Below are 24,467 nucleotides of genomic sequence, written 5' to 3' on the forward strand. Positions count from 1 at the left end.
CACAAATAGCCAATGAGACATATACACCCCCCTCGATCGGAACGGAGGGTGCCCATAGTACATTTCGAGACATTTTCAGCTATAGCCAGAAATTGTTTGAAGCACATAAAAACTTTGGACTTCGCTTTAAGCGGAAATACCCATGCATGCCTGGAGTAATCATCAATGAAAGTCATGAAGTAAAGGTAATTGATCAAGGATGGAGTTTGCATGGGTCCACAAACATCACTATGCACAAGCTGCAACCTGTAGGTGGCCCGAACTGAACCATCCTTTGGAAACTTAGAATGCTGCATCTTACCCAAAATACAACCTTCACAAACATGTTTGACAGGTGCTTCAAGAGGCGGCAAAGAAGCAACCATATCAGATTTCTGCAAACGCAGCAAACTGACAAAATGCAGATAACCAAAAGGTGCATGCCAAAGTTTTGCATCTGATATGGTTGCTTCTTTGCCGCCTCTTGAAGCACCTGTCAAACATGTTTGTGCAGGTGGCCCGAACTGAACCATCCCACGGCACAAAAGGCCAGATGCAACAATTTCATCACCAAAACTGAGATCATGAATTGTACATCTGTCATCCACAAATTTGATACAAGTCCAAGTCTAGCAAGTGCGGATCCTGACAAGAGATTCTTCTTGATCCCAGGTACATAAAGTGCATCAACAAGTGTGAAGGAGTTGCCATTTCCAGCAGTAAGCACAATCTTTCCAACTCCCTGAACCGGATAAGAGGCATCGTTGGCACAAGTGACTGAATTCCCATGAGGGACAAACTCGAGAGAGGTGAACAATTCACGATGTGAGGTAATGTGCTTTGTAGCAACTGACAAGCATGCATCATGGATAGCAGGATTGTAAGTGCACTCTGCACTAAAAGCCCATTCTGCATCAACATCAGCAACACAATCTCCTTTCATAGAAGACTCAACAATGGCTGCATTTGTAGTGGAACCAGCATTTGCAATGGAACCACCCTCTTTCTTCTTAGCCTCTTTGGCCTTCAACGTAGGACACGACTTGATCATGATCATTAGCTTTAAAATAATGGCAACGCATTTTTTATTTGCCCTTATCACTAGAATTTCCAGACAAATTGCTGCCAACAGAAGCATTAGGAGCAGAATTTTTTCCACTCGTAGTAGCAGAACCATATGAAGTGGCTGTATTGCTGTTACCACCCTTTCTCTGAGAAGCAATAAAAACCTGTTCAACTGCACATTGCCTAGTCCTGTTTTTTCTAGAAAGTGACTCTTGCAACGGGCAATGTGCATAATGCATCAAACTTGACAACTTCAAGATTTCCTTGGGTCATAAGTCTCCAAGTACTAGCAAAAGTTTCCTAAGAATCTGGTAAGGCATTAAGAACAGTCTGCACAAGGGAACTGTCTGAAATGACTTCACCTGCAGAAATAAGTTGATCATTGATATCCTTGACACTAGCAAGGAAAGTTTCCATATCATCTTCCTCATGCATAATCTTCAACTCCAGATCTTTACGCAGCAAAGAAATTTTGCCTCATTGCGACTTGCATAAAGACCAGCCAAAATATCCCAAGGCCGTTTTGCAGATTTTGCTGAACGGATGTGAGGAACAATGGTGTGCTTCACAGACAACACAATCAATGCATGAGCCTACGCATCCTTTACATCCCAACGAGCTTGTTCTATCGTAGGCAAAACAACTCTAATAGCAGCAATCCTTGCAGCAAGACCTGCAACATCCTCAGCATCGCCTACATCCTCAGAACTAGGATGTACATCAATGCCCTGCACAATATTCCAGACGCCCTTTGACACAAGAACGTGTTGCATTGTATAAGCCCACATAGGGTAATTATCCCCATCCAACCTGTCCTCAGCAGCAAACATCTTGAAGACGTCTGTGTTGTTGTCAGCCACGGTAAATGCTGCACTGATGTGAAAACTGCCTAAAAATAGGAGAAACAGAGCGGGAACAACACGTGCTATATAGCACAAACCGTAGAAGGCACCTGTTATGCAAAAATTGGCACTGACAAAAATTCTGCACAAAATGACGAAACGGAGGTCGAAATGAGCCCGAATCAGAACGCTCGCCAAACCTCACTGTAATCGGAGAAAGTGAGTAGGCGTGTGCTGGAGCAGCTGGCGACTAAGCCGGGGAGGATGTAACCTGCTCTGATACCAATTATTGGAATTAGGGTTGTAGAGAAACGCACACAGCTTGGAGAAGATGAAGGAAGCTCAAGGCACACAATAGAGAGTGTGTTACTTAGTGTGCAATGGAAAGATAGATAGCCCTAGAGGGATGGGTGTATATACAATGCACGGGGGAAAAAACCTCCTAAAGAGGGGAAAAATGCCCCAACGGTCCTAGTGTGTTCACACACATCACTACCACATGTATATGGTAACAACACCCCTCCCCCATCTAATTTATCTTTAATATACACATCTTTAACCTATTTTGACCATTGTTTATAGAAATTGTGATGTTGATATCTTTCCATCTTTGTTGCTAAATTAATTTTAACAATTGAATATGATCTGGCTCAATAACATTTGTAACCTGCCTTTTTTCTAGTAGGCTATTGTTTTCCATCAGTCAACCTAAAGAGAAATTGTAAGTTTCGTCTATCTTTATATTATTTCATGATAAATCTTACCACACTACAAGATTTCTATCCATTATTTTCGTCCGATCATATAATTTCAATTCACTTCCTTCAAACTCTCATTCTTTGTTGCACGCAAATCATATACAATAGCCTATTTTCATTCATATATACTACCCTAACTTTCACAATTTCCAATAAAGTATGAGTTGCTACTCATGTTTCTCATTTTAGAGGTCAATTTTAGCTCTGCAGATAAAGTCATCAAGATAAGTAAGGGTCATTTGGTGCAATGCATATTCAAGTTGTATGTTGTTTTATTTTGATAATCACTTATATTTTGAATCTAAAATAATAGAACATGTGTTTAGCTTATGCAATACATTTTCCATTGGTCACATGCAACAGATTCGTTGATTTACATAGTGTGAAAATATTCATCCTAGTGTAAGTTGGTCGATTTAGGCAACACTAGTGCAGATTCATTGATTTAGGTAGCACAACCACAAATAGTGAATTCACTAGTTTAAGAAGTACTGGTGAAAATCTGCATATTTAGGCATCATACGTTTAGATTCTTTGATTAAGGCAGCACCGAGGAGTGTCCCTTCTTGTGAGAACATACCTGGAGCATACCTGAAGTGGTAGCAATGACAATTAAACACAATTTAAATTTCTCAAGTATAGTATATAGACATGAATGGACAAATAGCCACGTGAATACAATATATATTATAGAATGGAGCAAAATTGTTCAAATACAATGTTTATGGCTTTAAGAGGTCTCTCTCTCATCCTCACATAGCTCAACATAACTCCCTATGTCTATATAGAGCTCTCCATTTAGGCAAATGTCCGACGTTTCATTTTGTAGATCCTCTGCAGGCACCCCATAGAGAGTAGCAGCTTGATGCTCGTCTGGCACCACCTCGGCGGCTTCTGACTGAGCATCTTCTTCGATCTCCTCCATTGATGCTGCTATGATTGGCACATGGTATAGGATAAAATATCACCTGTCAGAGCCACATAACTTACTTGAGAGCTTCCAAGCACATAACTTCTAAAATTGGATGTTCACTATTTACAGACTACTTGTTAACCATGCATTCTGTTAGTGCGGGATAGTCATGCATGGTCCACATTAGAATGCCTCTGATCAAAGCATTCCATCGACCTGTGTGTCGGCTCATATCCACCACTTCGATGCCAATCCAAAATTGTTGTAGCTCTTCCAATAGTGGACGAAGATACACATCCATATTCTTCACTTTATACTACCCGGCACAATCAAGCTTAGCCATAGGTGCCGCTTCTTGGTAGTCAACCACGGGGGAATGTTGTAGTTGACAATGACAACGGGCCATACACTGTAAGATGTTGATCTCTGACCAAACGGATTTACGCCATCCATAGCCAGGCCTATGCATAAATTTTGAGTTTCCCTAGCAAAATCCAGCCATGTATCGTCTATATGTTTATAGGCTGCACAATCTGCAGGAATCCCTAACACACCATCCAAAGATCTATTCTCCTCGTGCCATGATGCTAGGGTGGCCATGGACTTACATTCGAAGATATGCTTGATGTGAGGAAGCAGAGAAAAATGTCACTAAAACTTTTGTGGAATTTTTGTTCCGTGGAGATCTACTCGATATCTCTCAGAATCACATTTCGGACACTTCTCCATGTCTATGTATTCCCCACTGAAAAGGATGAAGTCATTAGGACAAGCATGAATCAAATTGTAGTCCATCCCCAAGTTTTGCAATATCTTTCTTGCTTCCTGTCTAGAATCTGGCATCACATTATCAACTGGCAGTTTGTGCTCTTTGAGCAGTCTACACAGCGAAAAAAATGCGGTACACTTGTGTAAGTAATCTATCAGATCATTATACATCTAGAGTTTTTTATTGAAGTAAACACATTGTAATAGAGCGCCTGAAAATCCCTATGACACTAGTGTCACTCCATCCAAACTTTGCCTGCATGTTGAGAAGAATCAGGAGCGCCTTCAATCTAGACACACGTGCTCCATCATACAATGGCGTATCCTCTTCACTTTTCATATCATCATAGATAAGCCTTTCTGAATCTATGATCGTCTCGATCATTTCATCGATCTCGGGCTCAAACATTTCCTCGTTGGGAATGTGGTCTGCATCATCATCCTCCGAGCTGTCAAAGGCTACATCTTGTGGCCTCACGTATGTTGCTTGACCAAAGCGCCTGCGAACACGTCTATTGGGTTGCAAGATTGCTGCATGTTCGCTAGCGTGAGAGTCCGATGAGTTATAATTGGCAACAACTCGATCTATAATAGATGGATCAAACTTGTAACATTTAACGGCCTAATAACTTGTGTGTAGTGGAAAATAGCATGAACATAGTGAGCATCTCATTAGAATAGATTCCTAATGAGATTAACAAGAGTGCTTGGGTGGAGTGAGCAACAAAAATCATAACACCTAGCTAGATACCATGAATAATACTTCAAAAGAGAGATAAATTAAGCAATTGACAACAGTTGAGGACCGGATTTGCATGGAGCCGGTCCCCCCTCCAAAAGGCTTTGGAATATGGTTTCTCCCATCAAGAGAGACATTTTACAATACAATTCTTTGTGTTCCTTCAATACTAGCTAGTGCAATGAAGATGGAAACTTCATGCACTAAGAAAAACACTTATCAAACACAACATCAATTCCCTCATGGTCTCAAACCCAAGACCTCACACACCTTTGAAGATGGTGAGAGCTAGTGGGGTATGAGAGTAGATTGAGAGGAAGAAGGAGTAGTCTTACGAGAAAGATGTACATGTCCTCACATAATCACTCATATTAGCTTAGTAATTAGCATGGTAGAGGAGATGAGCATGCATTGAAGCTTGGCTCTTGGTTGGTTTGCATCACAAAGCCAAGAGTTGTTGATGTAGGCCTCCCTACTCACCAGTTTGGAGTAGGTGGTAAGCTTTCCATTAAAGCTTGAGAAGGAGAGAGAGTCTTATTTTCTTCACACATGAGATTGTGTGAGTGTGTGTGTGTGTTAATGCCTTGCAAAAATCAGCCCTCCCTCTCTCTTTTGGTCGACCCCCCTTGCTAATTGCTCATGCTACAGCCCTGTTGAACCTCCCCATGCTTAGCCAATGGAAATTAAGCAGCATAAGTGATAGCCTTCTGACATGTGTCCCCCTTTCCCCTTTTGTGAGAGCTTTAGGTAATTAATAAATGCAACTAAACTCTCATTGGACCCCTTTGTCTCCTGGCCAATAGGAATCAGGCAAGCCATTGGGCTGCTGAATGCTCATTCGTCCTCTTGGGAGACTGTCCGATAGTCTTCTAGAGAGCTTAATTCTTATTGGTTCTTTTATTAAGTGTTTTTAAATTAATTAAACTAGATTTACTCTAGCCTAATTCTCATTGGTCCACCTCCAAGGCCATCCAATAGGATTTGAGTACACCTTGTGGGCATCTGGGCTAGGGAGCTGACATGTGTCCCTCTTTCCCCTTGTGTACAAATGAAGCTTGTGAGTGTGTGTGTGAGTTTCTCTCTCATGCCCTACTTGCAAGGCTCGCCCCCTCCTATGTAGGGATTATGAAGACTTTTTGTGACACACACAAAGCATCCAATTCCCCTATTGTTTGACCTTTGGACACAACCTTTGAATTTTGGAACCTTAGCATTTTGGAAGTCTTAATGGGTTGAACCTTAGGGTCTTTTAAGCCCATTGTTGCACATTGCTCTTTTGCAGATGCCCCCCCTTTGGATCCCTATTTTCCCTCCTTTGGATCCCTAATGTGGCCAGTTTGCTAGCTTAACCAATATTCTAGCTTTTTCTCCCATGTCACTTCCCCATATTAAATGACCAGTTTAACATGAGAAAATCATTTAGGAGAATTAGATATTGATTATTATGACATTACCTCTCTCTTGAAATCATAGTCGTCCTCGACTATGGGGTAGAGAAGATAAAGAATATTCATTAGTCCTTTTTCCTAGCGGGTAGAGGATCCCTATGTTACCCTACGACATCGTTCCAGAATGGATGACTAGTCCATTTGGTGCTTGAGAGCCTAAGCTGCCGCAAGCATGTCTGCACATTAGTCCTATCAATCTTCCATACTAGAGTGACAAACTCTACTTGGAGTTTGGGAGACGTCGTCTCCGCAAACTTGATCTAAGCATGCATACTACTTCATTTTTGTGCACAATAAAGAAAAAGAGAGTCTTATAAGACAAAAACTTTGTTCATTTTTAACATTTGTACATTTGCTTACTCTAGGGAAGCATTGTAAGCATTGACAAGGTTTAGGTTATCCTTTAATTGTATGCCTTGCATCCATCTAGCATCTTCAAAAGGATAATTCTTAAACTTAATAAGATATCGTCGGATAGTCTTACCGCCTCTTAGTACCTTGTCTTCATGTTAGAGAATGGACTCGGACGGACTCGGGCTGCAGCACCTCTTCTTGGTCCTCAATCTCCAAGTGGGTCTTCAATAGTTGGTTCTTGAGGTGGCTCTCCTTTGTCAGGCTTTGGTAGGCTCACATGGAAAGCATTGTATATGAGCCAATGGTTGGGCAGCTTGGGTTGATAGGCCATCTCATTGATTGGCCTAAGAATCTGGAAGGGACCATAGTACCTTTTGCTAACTTAGCATAGTACTTTTGGTGTCCCGTAGGATTCTTGCCCGTCGTGTGCCTTAATCGAGACCTGGGAAATTTGAGTAAGACCCAATCATTTTCATTAAAGGCTTGGGCTCTTTTGTGCTTGTCAGTAGCATCCTTTTGCCTTTGCTGTGAGATAGAGATAACATCCTTAATCTTTTGGAAAGATTCTTGTAGGTCTCTGCTATACTTATCTGCAACAGCAAAGATCTTCCCATGTACCTTAAGTAGCAAGGGACTTTTTGATCTTCCCTCAATTACCTCAAAAAGGTGCTTTTCCCTTGGAAGTATGTACAGTGTTATTGTAGGCATACTCCACTAAGGGTAAGTACTTCTCCCATTGGGATCTTTGATCTACTTCCGTTACATAGGCTTTTAGTAGATCGAGAACTGTTAGGTTAGCTATTTCACTTTGGCCATCCGTTTGCGGGTGATAGGCCAAAAAGAAGTTTAGCCTTGTTTCTAAATTCTCAAATAGACCCTACCAGAAATTACTAGTCATTCTAGGATCTCTATCCGACACTATGGACATTGGCAAGCCATGGTACTTGAAGATTTGTGAAATGAAGAGGGTTGCCATTTGATGGGCTTTGATAGTCTTTTTGACAGGTATAAAATGAGCTTGTTTACTAAACCTGTCTACTATCGTCCATATTCCCGTATTCCCATGGATAGACTTAGGCAATCCAAAGATAAAATCCATGGATATGCTCTCCCATGGTGAATTAGGGATTGGCAAAGGTTGAAGCAATTCAGGTTTCTTCCCTCTATCAAACTTCGTCTTTTGGCATACCACACATTTAGAAACATACTCTTGTATGTTTGCTTTCATGGTAGGCCAATAAAAATACGTTTCAATCCCCTTTTAGTAAACTGGATCCCTCTATGCCCTGCATAAGGAGGAGCATGAGATTCATACATTACTTTCTCACGTTGTGAGCTAGTAACGCATAGTCTATCACCATAGAGAAGATAACCATCTTGTAAAGTAAATGGTTCCTCTTTCTTCCCTAGTGCAAGGGCTGAAATCACATCTCTAAAATTGGGATCAATAGCATACTCATCTATCATAGAAGATAGATCATTGTGAGGTTCTATGGAAACCGCATTCACTCTCAGCCGTCTTGAGAGTGCATCGGCTACTTGATTATGATTTCCAGTAATGTGAGCAATATGAAAATGAAATTGCGAAAGAAAGTTTGCCCACCTCATTTGTTTGTCGAAGAGCTTGGTCTGCGTCATGAAGTAGTTATGACTTTGGTGATCCGTTCGTAGAATGAAAGGAGTCCCCAATAAATAGTGCTTCCATGAGTCTAAGGCATGTAGAACTACGAGGAGTTCCTTTTTATATATGCCTAGATCTTGCTCAACAAGGTCAAGCCTTCGACTTTCATAGCCTATGGCGTGCCCTTCTTGAAGCAAAAGAGCTCCAAGGCAATCACCACAAGCATTCATATTGGACCTCAAATGGCTTCGAGAGATCCGAGAGTGTAACCACATGTTGAGAGATACGCTTTTCTTTAAGCTTTTCGAAAGCATTTTTCTCCTTGGCAAACCATGTGTACCTAACATTTTTCTTTGTTAGGTCATGTAAGGGTCCTGCTATTAGTGAGAACTTTTCTATGAAGCGTCTATAGTATGCACACATACCTATAAATCTTCTTAGCTCATGAAGATTCCTTGGTTTAGGCCATCCTTTTATTACCTCTAACTTTGATGGATCCATTTGGATGCCATCTTGAGAGATAATGTGACCTAAATACTGAATCTCTTGTAAGAAAAATTCAGTTTTGTTTCCGATTAACATAAAGTTTATTCTCTCTTAGAACTTGAAATATTACCTAGAGGTGTTGCTTGTGTTCGTCTAATGAATTAGAGTAGATGATGATATCATCAAAGAACACTCCAGTAAAGGTTTGGTGAAGCCTGAATAGCTTCTCCATCAAGCGATTGAATGTGGCTGGTGCATTGGTCAAGCCAAAAGGCATGACAATGTATTTGTAAAGACCAAATGTAGTACGAAATGCGGTCTTTACAATGTCTTGATTAACTATCCTTATTTTATGATAGCCACTTTTTAGGTCAATCCTACTGAAGTAGGTGGACCCTTGTAGCTTATCAAATAGGTCTTCTACCCATGGAACGGGAAACCTATTCTTGATAGTGATCCTATTTAGTGCTCTGTAGTCAACACACATACGATATGTGCCGTCTTTCTTTTGCACTAGTAGCATAGGAGAACAAAATGGAGACGAGCTAGGCCTAACCATGCTCTTCTCGACTAGCTCATGCACTTGCCGCATAATCTCCTCTTGTTGAGCTTGAGAAACTCTATAAGGAGGTTCGTTAGGCGGTGAACTTCCTGGAAGAAGTTCTATTGCATGGTCATCATTACCTCGTTTAGGAGGTAGCTCACAAGGGATGTCGTCAATAAAGACATCCTGAAACCCCTTGAGAAAATTGGATAACGCTAATTCCTTTTGATTGTGTATATTTTCTTTTTCTAAAACATTAGGTTCATTTTGAGAATCTTTAACAAAAATCATGTACATGGAAATAGAGCTCTTTATTGACTTGTTGAAAGCTTGTGTATGTACAATGGGTATAATGTTACCCATGGGTATAGTGTTACCCATTTCCTTAGTGTTAGGGACACATAGCCCTAACAGGTATTCAATGCAAGTAACATGCAGTTATTCAAGAAACAGGAACAGTACACTGAGTATTTATACACAATACTGCAAAGTAAATAAGTAAAGAACACCATAAGGAAGAGGAAAAGAGACTGCCATCAGAGTATATTCATCATCATCACCCAATTACAGAGTAAAAACAGCAGTACGAGATCATGAGAAAGAGAACTGCCTCGTTAGTTATCCTGAAACTGCCTCACGCCATCAAATACCATAAGGCACATTCACAACTACCCAAAAATATAAGTACTAATGTCCACATAGCCCTAAGGTTCAAAAGTTAAAGGTCTTAGTTACAGTTCAAAATATAATATCCTGAATACCCTGAATGCCCTGTCAGATCAGACACTAACACTTGGCACACCTGGTGGGCAATGTTTCTGAAACATTGTGAGAACCCACAATATCCCTTGATAAAAATTCATCCACGAGCTGATCCTTGAATTCAGTTTGTTGTGAAACTGCTGTTGTAGTTGGAGTTTCCTTGTCAAATTCTTCAACCTCTGCATCCACCTGAACTGTAACTGCCTCCTTAGTACTTTCAGTCTCCTAACAGAGTTTCTCATCCACAATCATTTGCACTGGATCATCTGAGTTGTGAATTCCTCCTGCAGCTTTTGTGTCCTCCTCTGCAACATCTTTAGCTTGTCCTGCAGCAGCTGTACCTTTCCTTGTGTCTTCAGTAATATGCTCCTGAACTCCTGCTGGCACACCAGTTCCTGCAATCACTTCAGAATTTTTATTAGCAAACACCTGCTCAGATTGTTGGCTTCCTTGTTGCTGCAACTGCATCTTCAGGTCCTCAGACTGCTCTTTCAGGTCAGTATACTGCTGCTTCAGTTCAGCATTCTGCTTCTCCATAAACAAGTTTTCCTCCTTCATCTCCTCCACTGCAAACATCTGATATGGTTTACTCACCACATCATACACCATGACTTTCATTTTCTCCCAAACTCCCTTCATGTACTCCATCACTTCAGTCTTCATTTTCTCCACATTTATTGAATTGAGATACCTTCTACAAAGTAGAAAAATCTCCTCTTCTTCAAGTGATTTCAGGTCTTTAGGCCCATTTTCATATTCAAATACATATCCAAATTCAATAGCAGGTTTACGTTCAAGGTCAGGTTCATGTTCAGCTTTCCCTTCAAGAAGAATGAAGAAATATTCAAGGTAGGATGTAAACTTTGCAACCATTAGACACTGTCTCTTGAACACATCCAATATCTCTGCATGTAGATGCAACACTTGAAGACCTGATTTAGACTCCGCATGCCAAAACAATTGATTTCCCTGAAAATAATGATTCAGGAGAAACCAAAACTGGTTTGCTTCTTCATCAAACTGATCTACTTCTTCAACAAACTGATTTGATTCAAGGCTTAAAAATAACAGATTGAACTCTCCTTTACACATAAAAAACACCACCAAGATGGCTTGTTCACATTTCTCTTTGAAAATAGTAAGAAATCCACTTTGTAGCTGCAGAATTGTCCAATCAGTGATATCTCCCTGAAACTGAAAACTTTTGACTTCTGCTCCTTAAAAAACTTCCCTTATGTCATCAAGCATGAAGACATAAAACCAATGAGATATAAGAATATCAACATCATCTCCTTCATCAACAACATCACATAGAAATGTAGAACCATCTTCAGGAAAACCAACTTCACCATCATCAGGAACTTCCAAAATACTTGCATAATCATTAGTCAAAACCATCTCCTCAGCATCGACAAAACCATTGACATTAGAAACTTGGTATAAATCATCAAGAATATCATCAGTAAAATGAACTTCATTGATATAAAATGGACTTCCAATATCCATGACTGAATTTATAAAAGAACCAACATCATAGAGATCATTGATAACAACATCATCATTCAAAAAACCTTTTGTAACATCAAGATTCGAAGAAGACTCCACATTCTTGATTTGAGTAAGTTGAAGCTTCAAATCCTCAATTTGATTATCCTTATCCAAAGCAACTTTCTTAAGAGCAACATGAACTTCATAACAGTAAGAAATATGCAAGTCGGCTTCAGTTTGAACCTGAGAAATCTCCACCATCAATGATGCCTTCTCTTCTTGAAGTTGACTAATTTTGAAAAGCACTTCATTTGCCGCAACCATACTTAAATGCCTCTCATTATCCAACTCTAATGAGAGATTGTTGATCATCTCCGCTTGAGAAATAGCAAGACTTCGATATTCAGTAAATTCAGGTACTGAACTCCTTTGCAAATCAATTTTTGCGGATCAGGGGCCTGAATTCTGAAACTCTGCAAATCGAGAACCTTCGGTATCAAAACTTGTAATTCAGGGACCTGAAATCGAAGATCCTTGTCTTCACAACCTGAATAATTCATATCCGCTCTTGGAAATTGGCTTTCGGTCTTCAAAACACTAAAAACTCTTCTCCATCAACACAAACACCTTCCGGCCTGTCGAATACTCCTCATCAAGATTCATGAAAAACTGATTCATCACATCATCCTCATCAGTAGCACACATTATGTCTTTATGTGTCTTCGGATCTTCCACTGCATTACACTGAAATTTGATGTCTCCCTGAATTTCAATATCTTCAAGATTGATGTCAAATGTTGGTATATGGGTTTGTATGGGTTATTTGTGGCTTCTCTCGCTCACTCCCACTTGTATTCCCTTCTTCTCAATCAGTAATTCTTCTTTTGGGCAACTCGCCTTCTCTTCCTCCAAAGAGGAGAGTCTCTTCGATGTGAGGTTTGGGGATAGCTGGCAATCCTCTTGGCTCCTTTGGCTCATGAGTTGCTCCTGGCTTCCTCCTTCTTCCTTCATCATCTTTTGGACTATATCTCCCTTGCATTGAACAAACTCTCCTTCTTGAATCAACATCTTCTCTTCAATAATCTGAGTATCTACAACTTTGATCCCATATTCAAGAACATCAAAATCAGGTTGAAAAACTTCATGTGCTGAAAATTCAAATTCAGGCTTTGAAACTTCAGTTTTTGAAACTGCAGGTGCCTGAAAAACTGTTGGTACTTCAACATTGTGCAAACCCTTGAATCTATTTGGAGTGTGGTTTTGGGATACTAAGTGCTCCTTTTGGCTTCTTTGGCTCTCAGGATGCTCCTTTTCTTCTGCCCTTTCCAACATCACCTTCTTGACTTCTTCAGGTTGGCTTGTGCTTGAGCTTCTTTCATTGATTTCGGACTTACACCAAGTGCATTTGGAGAAGTTAAACATGATTGTACCTGATTTTTCCCAACCAAGGGAAACATTGGTGTTGTAACTCCCCACTCATCATCACTTTCGTCTTCCTCCTGAAACTGATGTTCATACTTCTCTGTCAAGCCTTCAATTGCTTCTTGTAACACCTGTATCCTGCGCATACTAGAGCATGAATTTCTTCTTTTTCCTTCACGACCTTCATGCCAGTCTTCCGCCTTGTCAAGCAGGTTAGAAAAATCATCCAAATCCTCTTGTGCATCACATAGTTCCTCATGATAAGATGCATCTCGAAAAGATCTGACAATTCGATACAACTTCTTGCACAGTTTATGCATACAGTATTTGACACATACATCTTCCTTTTGACATGGCTTGCACATGTAAGGACATTGCTTTGTAGAGTGCCCATCTTTTTGACAAATAGCACACTTCTTCTTCTTCTTCTTTGCCATTAATCACCCATCAAAATAATAGAGAGCATTTGTACCTCTTTAAACCCTGAAACTGCTTAAACTGCATTGCAAACTGAAATACCTGAAACTGCAGTCTGTAAACTGAAAGACTGAAACTGCATTCTGCAAGCTGAAAAATTGAAACTGCATTCTGCAAACTGGAATGCTATAATCTGCAATATGTAAACAGTTGAACTGCAAACTGCAAAATGCAAACTGCAAACTGCACAAAAACTGCCTGCACAGAAACTACACAGAAACTACACAGAAACTGTCAAGAACCCCTATAAACACTTGCAACTTGTCAACAATTGTAATTTTGATTTCCCCTGGCAGATTTGGGAAGAAATCCTCCAATAACTTTGATGTATGTTCCTCAGACACTTCCTGCGGGGTTACACAATTCAAGAATTCCTGCAGGTGGTCGAGGTCGACTAACATGTCAAGAACCTCTTGAATTCTTGAGGGCCATATGCTTCAGGCTGAATTTGAACCAGTTGCAAGAACCGCTTTAGAGAGAAAGTGGCGGTTAGAGCACGAGAAAGAAACTTCGCATCATAACCGACTCATCGTTTTGCTTTGAGATTACTGTAATTCGCTCCCATGTCGATTAGGACACGCACTGCAGGATCGCCAAATGTTAGGGACACACAGCCCTAACATGTATTCAATACAAGTAACATGCAGTTATTCAAGAAATAGGAACAGTACACTGAGTATTCACACACAATACTGCAAAGTAAATAAGTAAAGAACACCATAAGGAAGAGGAAAAGAGACTGCCATCAGAGTATATTCATCATCATCACCCAATTATAGAGTAAAAACAACAGTACGAGATCAGGAGAAAGAGAACTGCCTCGTTAGTTATCCTGAAACTACCTCACGCCAATAGATACCATAAGGCACATTCACAACTACCCAAAAATATAAGTACTAATGTCCACATAGCCCTAAGGTTCAAAAGTTAAAGGTCTTAGTTACAATTCAAAATATAATATCCTGAATACCCTGAATGCCCTGACACATCAGACACTAACACTTAGCATCTATACACATATCTTTTTCCCTGAACTTAAAGGAGATTCTCCTTTCAGGGAATTTAACATTGGCAGCCATGCGATCAAACCATGGTGCCCCTAGGATTACATCCTCATGCTTGAGAGGAGAGATAAAGAAGTCCTCTTTGTCCACATAGCTTTGGACATGGAGCCTCAATTTCCCGATTAAGGGAGTGACTGAAGCTTCTTGCCCCTTGAAAGCACCGTCAGCGGGTAGGACATCTCATCTCGTAGGCTTGTATGCCTAGCTTGGTGGCCAACTCTATAGATATAAAATTGTGAGTAGAACCAGGGTCAAAGAGAATAAAAGCATCATGTTCTCTTACCTTTCCCCAAGCATGGCATAGAGGAGATCCTTTGTGGTGAATTTCCTCCTCTTGGATTTCGACCAAGGTAGCTCTAGGAGGTTCATGGCGGGTGTTCTTTTGGGGACAAGCGCGGTACGCATGCCCTTGCTCTCCGCACTTGAAACAACGGTGATCCTTGCGATAACGCTCAAGCTCTTCAGGAGAGACTTTATTTTTGCCTTTATAAACTCCCTTCTCTCTAGCTTTGTTGGAGTTGCCCTTAGGAGACTTTTGGACATTGTCCTTCCCCTTAGGCTCATTGGAACCCTTGTTTTCCGTGGGCTTAGAATTTCTTTTAGCCCTGGTTTGGAAATTGATTCGAGAGGCCACCATATTATGGTGTATAACCGCCGATATGGTGCGTGGCCTTTTGGAGTTAACATACTCCACCAATTCTTCAGTTAAGCCTGCACAAAATTGTTGCTTTTTCTCTCCAAAATCCAACTTCTTGAAGACAATGGCTTTGAGTTGTAAATCCCAAAAATTGTCTACATATTTGTGAATGGATTCGTAAGAGAGAGCTTCAAGCTTCGCCATTCGGTGAGTACTTTGTCTTTGGCATCAGTGGCCAAAAATTGCTTCATAATGGAAGCTCTTAAAGCTTTCCATGTTCGTGGAGCTTCGCCGTTGGCTCGTAGGCTAGACCACCATTGTCTGGCAGACTTTTGAAAGTGCATAGCTACATGGCGTAGCTTAGAGGACTTCGTGAAGCCCTCATCTCCAAATGCCGCATCGAATTGTTGGATAAAGGCCAAGACTTTGTCTGTAGCACCAAAGGTGCCATCGTAGGTAAGGAAAGAGATGCTCTTCCCTCCCTATTTGAACTTCTTGAGCTTGGACGACCTCTTCCATGCGGCATAGGATTTCCTATGGCCTCTTCTTTTTTATGGTTCAAAGGTTGCACCATCACTTTCTTCAGAAGATGAAGAATTTGAGGAAGATGGAGAACAGGGTGACCTCTTTCTCACCTTTTTCTTGCCTTGATCTTCATTGTCTTCACCATCACTTTCATAAGAGGAAGAGGATGAAGAAGATGGAGAAGAGGGTGTCCTCTTTCTTGCCTTTTTCTTCTCTTGCTTTTTGTCATCCCTCTTTGAAGTATGGTGTGGAGAAGTATGCGATGGTCTTCTCCATTTTGTAGGTGATGGAGAGCGTTTAGCCCGCCGTCTTCGTGGAGCCATCTCCGCCAAGGTGGCGGAAGACTCACTTCTTTCTCGTTCCTTTGGTGGAGGCTCTTGAGTTCTCCTTTGAGAAGGAGATGCGTCATCAAGGATAAAATTTTTGAGCCCTTTATATGGATCCTCTTCTTCCTCCCGAATCAGAGAGAGACCTCTTTTGGAAGTCTCGCAAGGAGGCTTCCTAGGTGTTCTCTCGTCATGGTAGGGAGCTTGGAGAATCCCATGAGCACGAAGCTGCCGTTGCACTTCACTTTGGAGGAATGGATTGCCCATGGCTTGTTGAAGCCTATAAACAAGATAGTTAACAAGCATCGGGGCATCATTAGTAGCTTGTTATTAGCAAAATCAAGTTATCAACTTAATTTCACTCTCTTTACTATTAGTCAGCCATTCTAACAACTTTTAGGTGTAAACTTTTTAGGTGTACTTCGGCACTTCAAGCCCTAGTTGCTACTCCTCTTTACCCCTTTAGAAAAAGCACTCAAGCTATTGTACCTGTGGCTCGAATACCATTATTTGCAAGGAATAGAAGAGAGGGTCGTTCAACACCAAAACAGCACCGGCTCCTGTCAAGCTTCTAATAGCTCAATAGTGGCTAAGCCGTAGGCAAGCCCCATAGGACTCCACTATTAAGACCATAGCTCTCGACGGTGATGCCCCGTTAACTGCACAAAGGCAGGCACACTTCAAGGCTGAAAAATCCCTATTCTACTTACTCACATGCAATTAATAGTACCAACCATTTATAGCTAGCTTGAGGACCTCCCTTCTTGAGGAAGAAAAGAGAAACTTGTGCTCTGATACCAATGTAACATTAATGGCCTAATAACTTGTGTGTAGCGGAAAATAGCATGAACATAGTGAGCATTTCATTAGAATAGATTCCTAATGAGATTAACAAGAGTGCTTGGGTGGAGTGAGTAACAAAAAGCATAACACCTAGCTAGATAGCATGAACAATACTTCAAAAGAGAGAGAAATTAAGCAATTGACAACCGGTTAGGACCAGATTTGCATGGAGCTGGTCCCCCCTCCAAAAGGCTTTGTATTATGGTTTCTGCCATCAAGAGAGACATTTTACAATACAATTCTTTGTGTTCCTTCAATACTAGCTAGTGCAATGAAGATGGAAACTTCATGCACTAGGCAAAATACGTATCAAACACAACATCAATTCCCTCATGGTCTCAAACCCAAGACCTCACACACCTTTGAAGATGGTGAGAGCTAGTGGGGTATGAGAGTAGATTGAGAGGAAGAAGGAGTAGTCTTACGAGAAAGATGTACATGTCCTCACATAATCACTCATATTAGCTTAGTAATTAGCATGGTAGAGGAGATGAGCATGCATTGAAGCTTGGCTCTTGGTTGGTTTGCATCACAAAGCCAAGAGTTGTTGATGTAGGCCTCCCTACTCACCAGTTTGGAGTAGGTGGTAAGCTTTCCATTAAAGCTTGAGAAGGAGAGAGAGTCTTATTTTCTTCACACATGAGATTGTGTGAGTGTGTGTGTGTGTTAATGCCTTGCAAAAATCAGCCCTCCCTCTCTCTTTTGGTCGACCCCCCTTGCTAATTGCTCATGCTACAGCCCTGTTGAACCTCCCCATGCTTAGCCAATGGAAATTAAGCAGCATAAGTGATAGCCTTCTGACATGTGTCCCCCTTTCCCCTTTTGTGAGAGCTTTAGGTAATTAATAAATGCAACTAAACTCTCATTGGACCCCTTTGTCTCCTGGCCAATAGGAATCAGGCAAGCCATTGGGCTGCTGAATGCTCATTCGTCCTCTTGGGAGACTGTCCGATAGTCTTCTAGAGAGCTTAATTCTTATTGGTTCTTTTATTAAGTGTTTTTAAATTAATTAAACTAGATTTACTCTAGCCTAATTCTCATTGGTCCACCTCCAAGGCCATCCAATAGGATTTGAGTACACCTTGTGGGCATCTGGGCTAGGGAGCTGACATGTGTCCCTCTTTCCCCTTGTGTACAAATGAAGCTTGTGAGTGTGTGTGTGAGTTTCTCTCTCATGCCCTACTTGCAAGGCTCGCCCCCTCCTATGTAGGGATTATGAAGACTTTTTGTGACACACACAAAGCATCCAATTCCCCTATTGTTTGACCTTTGGACACAACCTTTGAATTTTGGAACCTTAGCATTTTGGAAGTCTTAATGGGTTGAACCTTAGGGTCTTTTAAGCCCATTGTTGCACATTGCTCTTTTGCAGATGCCCCCCCTTTGGATCCCTATTTTCCCTCCTTTGGATCCCTAATGTGGCCAGTTTGCTAGCTTAACCAATATTCTAGCTTTTTCTCCCATGTCACTTCCCCATATTAAATGACCAGTTTAACATGAGAAAATCATTTAGGAGAATTAGATATTGATTATTATGAAAAAACTCGCCAAATTCGCGAAGGTGCTGCAAAGAAACGCGTCTTGTCCATCGCACACAACATGCTTGCATTGATTACAAGGACATAAGATCCTTGTTGAGAGATAGGTGTTTCTGTTGGATGGCTCCACATCCTCGTCACTACTCATAATGAATGTAAAAACCTTATAACCTGGACATAAATTTAATCTTCGATTGGCATCCTCCGTCTTTTATCTCTCTCTCTCTCTCTCTCTCTCTCTCTCTCTCTCTCTCTCTCTCTCTCTCTCTCTCTCTCTCTTTTTTCACACTGTAAACTACCTCACATTCTCTAGTCATGTCTGTTCCCGCACACCTCGGTCTAGAGGTGCACGGAGATCAGAACCACCGGGTTATAATCTCTTCTTTATTGGTCAATGCCTATATTTGTGGGTACGAGAAATCTACACACCGACGTCTACATGATAGTGCATGTAGTGGACAAAACCCCTTTGCCTCTTCTCTAATTGTAGCAATTCACAGCATCTAAACATCTCTTCACAACAGATCCTTGTTCGAGGGATTACTTTGCACATTACATGTTGGCCTCCAATCTGAGTATCATGTCGTTGAAAGATTTCCAACTTAAGGTCACATCCATAGGAGTTCTACCAAACATAGAGCGAACTTACCCGAGCAAGCTCAAAACCGAGCAAAGTTATCAAGTGAGTTTCTCACATATATATATATATACTTCTTTTCTAAATAGAGAGAGAGAGAGAGAGAGAGAGGGGGGGGGGGGGGGGGGGGGGGGGGGAGCTTTTTCTAAACCCAAACATTAAATGTCAGCACCATTGCTCCCCAATCATGATTATACAAATGTAGTCATCCTCATACATGTCACCATTGCTAGAGAAAATATGTTTTTTTGGAAATTTAAATATAGATCAATTGAATAGCCTAGCTCACAAAGATGGAAGATGCGACTCCTTTCCATTTTGGATCATTGTTTGGAAAAATCTAGCAGATGTCTAGAAGGCCATAATTTGTTTGCACCAAATTTCAATCTCTTTTGAGCTTGTGTCTGCTCAAGACAAGGTGGTAAGGAAATCTTGCTAGCTGCATCATATTGACATTGCATTTTTTGCAGATGATAGAGATTTTCCAAAACAAGAGCCACCATGTATGTCCAGTAGGAAAAGCGCTAATAAGTGAGAAAAGATGCTTAGATCTCTCTCTCTCTCTCTCTATCTATCTCTCTCTCTCTCTCTCTCTCTCTCTCTCTCTCTCTCTCTCTCTCTCTCTCTCTCTCTTGCCTGTAAATAATGTGTGTTTCACTGCAAAAGACCGATTCGTTGTGTTAGCTTTGATCACATGTTGTGTTCTATGTCGAAGCTATTCTAGTATGTAATTAATAGGCTGTTTCAAACTTTGAACCTAATATTGAAACTTTCATATTTTGAACCTAATATTGATGTTGAAAATGTTCAAAATTTTGATGTGTTCTTTCTTCAGATCAGGGCTCCTTGGGTAGCTACTTCATTTTTGGCGTCTTTCAACCAAAATAAATGGAAGAGCAAGATTATATGTTTCAAGCATCCTAGAGAATGAATTGAATATTGTTGAAAAATTTAAATGAATGCCAATATTATAAATTTATTTCTTCTTTTGAAAATCTTTGATTTTCATACAGCAATAGCTTAAGAGTGTAATGATGAGAGTATACACCAAGATATTTACACTATGAACAAGGGTACGTGAGCACTTCATGGCAACCCAATCATAGTAGTACTATGGGGTTTTGATCCATGTGCTACAATTTTAGTTGTTGTTCACTTTGCCAAAAAATACTAGTAGGCATCATATGCTAAAATTTTTGTACATCGATCTCATGGCCTTGTAGAGCAATGGAGGTGTCATAAATTCTCTTGCTATTGAATGCTCTCTTGATGTTAACAAATTTATGCTTGAGGACTCTTTTTTTTAAAATTGTATATGACAACTCGCTACATGGATGTGTATTCACATTTTGTAATGGCCTCAATCAGTTTGAGGTACCTCATAAAGCACCCCCAATGCATGATGGGACAAGGTGGCCTGCCCTACTTTTGGCATTACTTTTCCAAGATGTTCTTTTGTTTGCAAAGGTTGCATGTCCTTAGTTTATTTCTCTTCCAGTTTGAAATGCTACGTCTTATAATTTGACCAATACATGTACTTAGAAGCTGCACATATGAACACGACCTACCTTCTTCTGTAAGACTCATGTTGCCTTACTTTGTTATGCACTTTTATTTAAGCAGGCCTCGTGATTTTATCACTTATTTGCAACACTCCTTCACAGAAGTTGACCCGCTATTTTATCTAATCATTGGATTTCTCCTTAACCGGTGGTCCGGTTGAACTGTGAAGAAGGAAGATGCGACCATGCTCTTATCCTCTCTATGGGCATATAACCCTATGTAATGTCAGCTGTCATGGCTGGATCAACCATAATTCGTAATGATGAGGATCAGCAATTGCAATCACGCTTGAATCCAGCCAAAGAGGGACAATATTTAGGGATGCAAGTACAAGCCATTACAAACTCTACTTTACAAACTAGGGAAGCCAATAATGCAAATTAGAAGTGCCAATTTACATCCTTGTTAAGAATATGTCGAGCGCTCGTAAGCTTCATAATCAGTACAATCGTGCTAACGGCGAACAACTGGGATCTGTCCCGGATGGACGCCCGTTTTCTATCATCTTCTTCTCCAACTCTAGCTATGGGGGCACTAATTATTTGGCTCCAGCATCCGTGAAAGCAATATCCATAGCCGACTAGCGGCATGAGCTAGCCCGCAATCAATGCACAAACGTTGCATGCAAGTTCTGCAAGAAGTGCATGCTGGTCGCTTACTGCAGCAAAGAGTGCCGAAAGCAGCATTGGAAAGATCAAGACACTCTGCAACTCTGAGTTGATGTGCGAATCGTGGGTTCCGGCCCAGCTGCACAAACTATCCCCTTTTGTCTATGTCGAAGCCGATGAATCGAGAAGATCAAGACCTTGATGATGATCATGAGGACGTTACACCTCCTCTTTGCGAGCAATTGTGGGGCAACGTGCCCGCACATGGTGTGTTGGGATCTTCATCATCACCTACTGATCCTGTGTTGCCTGAACATCTACGCGTTTGCTTTACAGATGGCGGCAATTTGATAGAAATAGTGTGCGAGCTGCCTGCAGAGTAAAAGGACGAGGTAGTCAGTTTTGTGAATGATGCAAACGCCAAGGTTGCTTTGTGGTATTCGACGAGCGTGACGACGGAAAGTTGAGGGCAGCCAAGGCAACAACCAAGGAGGCATAGAGCTGGCAATGGAGCTCATGGAAGTGCCATGGAGGTTTGATCGTGTCAACATGGAGAATTTAGCATATTCAATAAGTGTAGTTGGAGTGAAGCGAATTCTCAAACAACGGGGACCTCTCTTGAAAGCTGTTGCATCGTCGACCTGTCCCGCTTCCTTTAATAATGCACCTCTCCTCATCACCTTCTTCCGCATCTAGCCTGTGCTTCACATGATGTGGAAAGACACCATTACCCCCGCTAGTGGATGCAGCTCTAGCCCCCATGAAGTCTGAAGAAGTGGACATGGCCCGCAATAATATTGCTCGTGCCTTAGGTGTAGGCTCAAGAAGAAGACTGATCGGCTTTACACTGCAAGGAGAGAAGATCAAGGAAAGGCCAAAGGTCTCTCTCTCTCTCTCTCTCTCTCTCTCTCTCTCTCTCTCTCTCTCTCGGCCCCAAGTTGTTGCGGAGGCTTGCCTGTCGAGTTGTGAAAGAGGCTGGAGGCACTAACCTATCAAGAGTCGAAGGCAAGGATAATTAATAGTCGATGAACTATTGTGGAAGGTACACGACAGCTGAAGAAGCTTGTGACCTTGACATTGGCAGCAAGAATATGAGGAGGTGGTGCACCGGCGTTGCCCGCTCTCTCTCTCTCTCTCTCTCTCTCTCTCTCTCTCTCTCTCAAAACTCAACTCTCTCAAAGAGCGCGCGCTGCAAGAGGCTGGAGGCACTGTCCTATTAAGAGTCGAAGGCAAGGATAATATGATGGTCGATGACTGTTGTGGAAGGTACATGACAACTGAAGAAGCTTGTACCTTGACAACGGCAGCAAGAATATGGGGAGGTGGCGCACCGGTGTTGCCCTCTCTCTCTCTCTCTCTCTCTCTCTCTCTCTCTCTCTCTCTCTCAAAACTCAACTCTCTCAAAGAGCATGTGCTTTGAGAGAGTTGAGTTTTGAGAGCTCTCTCTCTCTCTCTCTCTCTCTCTCAAAGAGGTGAGTTGAGAGAGTTGAGAGAGAGAGTCGAGTTTTGAGCTCTCTCTCTCTCTCTCTCTCTCTCTCTCTCTCTCTCTCTCTCAAAGAGTTGAGTTTAGAGAGAGAGAGAGAGAGAACTCTCTCTCTCTCAAAGAGTTGAGTTGAGAGAGAGAGAGAGTTGAGAGAGAGAGAGAGAGAGAGAGAGAGAGAGAGTTTGAGAGAGAGAACTCTCTCTCTCTCAAAGAGTTGATTTGAGAGAGAGAGAGAGAGAGAGAGTTGAGAGAGAGAGAGAGAGAGAGAGAGAGAGAGAGAGAGAGAGAGTTTGAGAGAGAGAACTCTCTCTCTCTCAAAGAGTTGAGTTGAGAGAGAGAGTTGAGAGAGAGAGAGAGAGTTTGAGATCTCTCTCTCTCAAAGAGAGAGAGAGTTGAGAGAGAGAGAGAGAGAGAGAGAGAGAGAGAGAGAGAGTTTGAGAGAGTTTGAGATCTCTCTCTCTCAAAGAGAGGGAGAGTTGAGAGAGAGAGAGAGAGAGAGTTTGAGATCTCTCTCTCTCAAAGAAAGAGAGAGAGTTGAGAGAGAGAGAGAGAGAGTTTGAGAGAGCTCTCTCTCTCAAACTCTCTCTCTCTCTAAACTCTCTCTCTCTCTCAACTCAACTCTTTGAGAGAGAGAGAGAGAGAGAGAGAGCTCTCTCTCTCAAACTCTCTCTCTCTCTCTCTCTCTCTCTCAACTCAACTCTTTGAGAGAGAAAGAGAGAGCTCTCAAAACTCAATTCTCTCTCTCTCTCTCTCTCTCTCTCTCTCTCTCAACTCAACTCTTTGAGAGAGAGAGAGAGAGAGAGAGAGAGAGAGAGAGAGAGACTTCCTGGTTCGAGAGTAGGGAGGCCACCATGATGACCAGGTTGACGAAGAACATGAAGAAGAGAGGTCACGTGAGTGCACGCCACGGAAGAATTGGCAAGCACAGAAAGCATCCCGAAGGTCGTGGTAATGTAGGAGGTATGCATCACCATCGCATTCTTTTCGACAAATATCACCTTGGGTACTCTGGGAAGGTAGGAATGAGCTACTTCCACAAGACAATGAACAAGTTCCATTGTCCCATTGTGAATGTGGATTGTCTCTTCTAGCGATTGCCCGACTCTGCGAAGTCTACTCCGGAAGGAAAGGGCCCTTCCTGGATGTCACACAGTTTGGGTACTTCAAGGTGCTAGGTAAAGGTGATGCTAGCTTCCCCCCACTCCTCTGGTCGTTAAAGCCAAGTTCTTCTCTAAGCTTTCGGAGAAGAAGATCAAAGAGGTTGGTGGTGCCATCCTTCTCACTCAGATCTTCCCTTCTATGAACGTAGGCCGATGATGAGGCTTTTTTTTGCTTCTCAATTTAGTTGTGAAGGATTTTTGTATGAGGACTTGCAGAGATGAGTTTTGATGTCCTAACGACGATTGAATGTAGCCGACTTTCCCTTTTGAAAAAATAAAATAAATAAATCTCCACGACGAAGAGGAAGTAGAAGTAGTTGTGGCATAATCAATCATGACAGTAAGCACAGCAACAGTGGATTTAACAAGCACGGAAGAGGCCACACCAACCCCATCAGGTGCTCCAATTGTGGGCAA

General features: G+C 41.6%; 1 pseudogene; it reads left to right on the forward strand.

Annotated features, from left to right (window-relative positions):
• Positions 1–23,741: 23,741 nt before the first annotated feature.
• LOC147423515 (large ribosomal subunit protein uL15x pseudogene) lies at positions 23,742–24,207 on the forward strand (annotated as a pseudogene).
• Positions 24,208–24,467: the final 260 nt, after the last annotated feature.

Source organism: Adiantum capillus-veneris, chromosome 26, assembly GCF_014529385.1.
Source record: "Adiantum capillus-veneris isolate H3 chromosome 26, ASM1452938v2, whole genome shotgun sequence".
NCBI lineage: Eukaryota > Viridiplantae > Streptophyta > Polypodiopsida > Polypodiales > Pteridaceae > Adiantum > Adiantum capillus-veneris.